This window comes from Berghia stephanieae, chromosome 9 (assembly GCF_034508935.2).
Source record: "Berghia stephanieae isolate SIO BIC M18660-M18661 chromosome 9, UCSD_Bste_1.3, whole genome shotgun sequence".
Classification (NCBI taxonomy): Eukaryota; Metazoa; Mollusca; class Gastropoda; order Nudibranchia; family Aeolidiidae; genus Berghia; species Berghia stephanieae.
In genome coordinates this window covers 16,232,273-16,236,749 of record NC_088368.1, presented here as the reverse complement: position 1 = coordinate 16,236,749, position 4,477 = coordinate 16,232,273, and the positions used below count along the sequence as shown (strand labels likewise).

Sequence of the window (4,477 nt, the reverse complement as noted above, 5' to 3'; positions counted from 1 at the left end):
ACGAGCTTTTATATAGTGCAATATCCACTAAACGTGCTCAAAGCGCTTTACAAGGGGTCCCTGGCCAACAGCAACACATAACATGTAGGACGAGACATGACGCCTGTCAGGCGATATTACACATTTTTGGAACAGAGACAACGCTGTTAACGGCCAGGTACTTATTTTACACCTGAGTACGGTGAGAGAATGTGAGTAAAGAGCCTTCTCCAAGGACTCAACTATGCGCCGAGCGAGGCTCGAACCCAGGACCTTCCGATCCGAAAGCGAGTGTCATACCACTAGACCACATAGCCGCACAATAATATTGCTTAACAGGCCTCATGTCTGGTCTTACATGTTGCTGTTGGCTAAGGACCCATTGTAAAGCGCATTGAGCACTTTTGCGCTTAAGCTCAATAAAGAATTCAAGCAAAAATAGACCACACCCCCCCCCCCCCAAAAAAAAAAATGAACAAAAATCACCCTGTCGCGACTGGGGATCGAACCTCAGACCTCCAGATTGCAGATTTTTATCTTATACCAGTACCTGCTCCCTATTAATCATGGAATCAAGTGACCAATTATAACAGTATTATCACAATGGCCAGTAGGCAGTATTGGTTTTGTTTCGGTATTTCACGCTTGGTCAGCCACGGCGATCGGAATCAAAGTAGACTTCCGTCTTTGATGCCAGTTACAATTAGATAACATGGCTAGGTAATACAGCGAAAGCCTATTATAACGCCACAACTGGGGTCAGAGTTATCTCCTAGTATAAGTAGACTGTCGTAGTGTTACGATGTGTTGACTTAAAACGAGTCAAGCGATGCTAGGAGTGGTCAATGACCGGATGATACACAATACTAGCAAAGATTCTCATTCTTAAGTTTTATCCACGGATAAGGCACATTACACATATTAATTGGCCAATTAAACTTGGGTGTGATTGAGTACCTGGTTGTAGGCAGTGATGTATATTGTAAGAGTGCTGGTATGAAAAAGATGCCTGTTAGGCAACGTGTGCGTATGAAATGGAATTTTGGTTCCATTTGGCCTACTGGAGGGGTGTGGGTGGGGGGGGGGGGGGGGGGGGGGTGGCTGATAGTGCGTGTATAGAATGTAACCAAAAATTCATTAATTTGGCTACATATTCAATTTTCATCACATAGTTCATCCGCATGTAATACCACTTTGAATCGATGGGTCAACATATTTTTTAAATCTTTTATCTCGTTAGTTGCATTGTCTCACTTTGCAGGTAGTAAGTGAGACGAGTCGAAATCATATTCTAAAAAAGAAAAGGATATATTTCATGGTGCGTAGTCTTCGTAGATTTATAATAACTGGACTATTGCCAATTTTTTAAAATGGTTTTACGGCTCTTGCAGGGCAAGTAACAAAATCTAGATTTCTCCCACAGTGGGCAGGGAGGTACTTAATGCGTTCTCTATCCCCCCTATAGCTGTTTTCCAAATTGCTCTCTGTCTTTGTCTTGGAATGAGATCAGTTGGTTTTGTCCTGGCTCTGGCCGTGGGTGCTTCGCTTGGAGGGAAAATGCATAGATATTGTGGAATGTGAGACGTGGCGATTTCACTTCCCTGATGACGGCATCTCCATTGATTCTACAATTTAACGAAGACTACAGACGGAGTTGAGTCAATAGATGTGAACTGTACCAAGGTGTTTGTGGATTAGGGATTAGTGATTTAGTGCTAAGAATATGTGTATGCACTGTATGGTGTTACACACACTTCTTTGACATAGCGGTCTAAATGGCCCTATATTGTATTTTCTATTATTATTAAACATGATTTAGAAATGTTTAACTCTAAAGCCATATTCAAAGAGTTGATGTCGGTAATCTTATTTATAAGCTTATCTTCGTGTTGATGCAGAATTGTGACAGTATTGTACCTTTATTTTTTTCTATCCACCTACCCTGCTCCTAATCCTCCTCTTCGTCTTCCTCCTCCTTCGCTCCACCACAGCCTCCTGCTCTTCCCATCTCCCTCCGCCACTACCTCCTCCTCATCCACGAGCACCATCACCTCCTCCTCTCTTCTTCCTCCTCCTCCTCCTCCTCCTCCTCCTCCTCCTCCTCCTCCTCCTCCACCACCACCACCACCTCCTCCTCACAGTTCTTCTTCTCCTTACCTTCTTCTTCCTCATCCTCCTCTCCTTCTTTCTCCTCCCCTCCAGTACAACCTCCTCTCCCTCTACCACAACCTCCTCCTCCTCCTCCTCCTCCTCCTCCTCCTCCTCCTCCTCACCTTTCTTCTTGCTCCTTACCTTCTTCCACCTCACCCTTTATTCCCCTTTCTTCCTATGTGGTCTAATGGTATGACACTTGCTTTCGGATCGGAAGATCCTGTATTCGAGCCTAGCTCGGCATATAGTTGAGTCATTGGAAAAGGCTCTTTACTCACATTTTCTCACCGTACTCAGGTGTAAAATGAGTACCTGGCCGTTAACAGCTCTGTCTCTGTCCGAACAAAAATTGTAATATCGCCTAACAGGCGTCATGTTCCATCCTAAATGTCAAGTGTTGCTGTTAGCCAGGGACCCTTGTAAAGCGCTTTGAGCACGTTTAATGGATATTGGGCTATATAAAAAGGCTCAATTTCTTTCTCCTTATCGTTTTTTTACCCTGTTCCTCCTCACCCTCCTGCTCCAGTACCAATGAGCCGTAACTCCTGTATATTAAAAGTAAAGATTTTCAGTCCTTGGATAAAATACAATTATATTGACATTCTACGAAGTGGGAGATACATCACTTTGTCAATCAAATCTCACAGTTGCATATTGCACAACTCTTGACACAGTCAGTAAGGTCTATGCTGGAACAACACACACACGCACACACACACACACACACACACACACACACACACACACAAACATATTATGTGACCCATCGTCACAAAACGTTATTATTTTGGGGTAAACTATATACTAAATACTGAGATTTAAGTTACGAACTATGATATCTTATTGGCATATTTATGTCTATTTAGAAGACTGAATGTAATCGCTTAAAACACTAGTCTCAGATGTTGGAACTAACCCTTAATTCATTCCTTTGTGGGGGTGGGGGGGGGGGGGGGGGCGTTGTCAAACTCGACTTTATACTAAATTGAGGGGACGGGTCACATATGTCCAAGTCACACACGAAAACTATCTCTCTCTCTCTCTCTCTCTCTCTCTCTCTCTCTCTCTCTCTCTCTCACACACACACACACACGCACACATATACATATATATATATATATATATATATATATATATATATATATATATATGTGTGTGTGTGTGTGTATGTGTGTGTGTGTCTACATATTTCTTGATAACAGCACACATCGCACACACGCTTAGTCTTTATCAATCCCACAAGTGCAGCAATTAGGATCTGACTCTTGTTACAGGTAGATGAATATTTAATTACTGGTTAAAATTGATATACTTGTACTTAATAATTATATCAATAAATTACCCCAGATTGAACGAGGAATACAATTAATATTGACAAATTAATTGATCATAATTGGCGGCACATCGAGTAACACATGTCATCTTTGTGTGGTTACAATCGCCATCTTGAATACATGTCGATCTGCCGAAATTGTAGATTTTCTAACCAAATCTTTTTACAAAATAATTTTGGACCCAAGGGAGTTTAATGTGCACGACATTTTACAGTGTTACCCGAGACTGAAGTACATAGACGAAAACTTCTGGAGTGGCAATGGGGTTTTAATTAATAGCCTACGATGCGTATTATTGATGCTATGCGTTGAGCTAAAATAATCATAACATCCGCAGCTGGATATGACGAAGCAACACACAAAACTGTTTAACTTTAAACTGGAGACTAAAACGAAAATATGGAGACATGAAACTTAGGTGCTCTATCCGTATGTGGGTATTCAGTGTCAAGTCGGTAAACATGGCATTTGTGTATTGATGGTATGTGTTTAAATAAAACACATGTCTTCCCGTTGTATCAATCGTATAAATACCCAAAAACGTTATAGTCCGAGAGAATTTAGTGGAGAATCCGTTGATTTGAAGCTGTGAAACCCGTACAATTTCATTGGATTCAGTAGTCTGTGTCACGCGCGGCAACGGCGGCCATCTGGTTCTAACAAAGAAATCTTACTTTATTCTCATGCTGGCTAGAACTTTCATCACTTTTCATATGCCTGATCAGAATGTGTAAAAGTCAAAACATGATCAAATTATGGTTTTTTCTCTGGATACGGTTAAACTCGCCGGATAATATTCATACGGCGTCGCATTGTCGATAGTTTGAGCAGTGTTATAAGTTACTGGTTAAGGAGGAAGTGATGTTAAGACTATGAAGATATTGTATTACATTAAAAAATTATGAGTGAGAGGATGTTTACCGACTTGACACAACCTGACATAGATACGCATCGTCTGCTATTAAAACCCTATTGCAACTTCAGAAGTTTTGCGTCTCTATAGATATAATGAA

General features: G+C 41.2%; 1 protein-coding gene across 1 annotated transcript in view; it reads left to right on the top strand.

Moving 5' to 3' along the window:
• The first annotated feature begins 3,303 nt into the window (after positions 1-3,303).
• Positions 3,304-4,477, top strand: part of LOC144979781 (ciliary microtubule inner protein 2B-like) — a 25,726-nt gene continuing 24,552 nt past the window's right edge. Inside the window, exon 1 of the mRNA XM_078926855.1 lies at positions 3,304-3,404. The gene's annotated coding sequence lies outside the window, so the exon portion shown is untranslated. The remainder of the gene's footprint in view (positions 3,405-4,477) is intronic.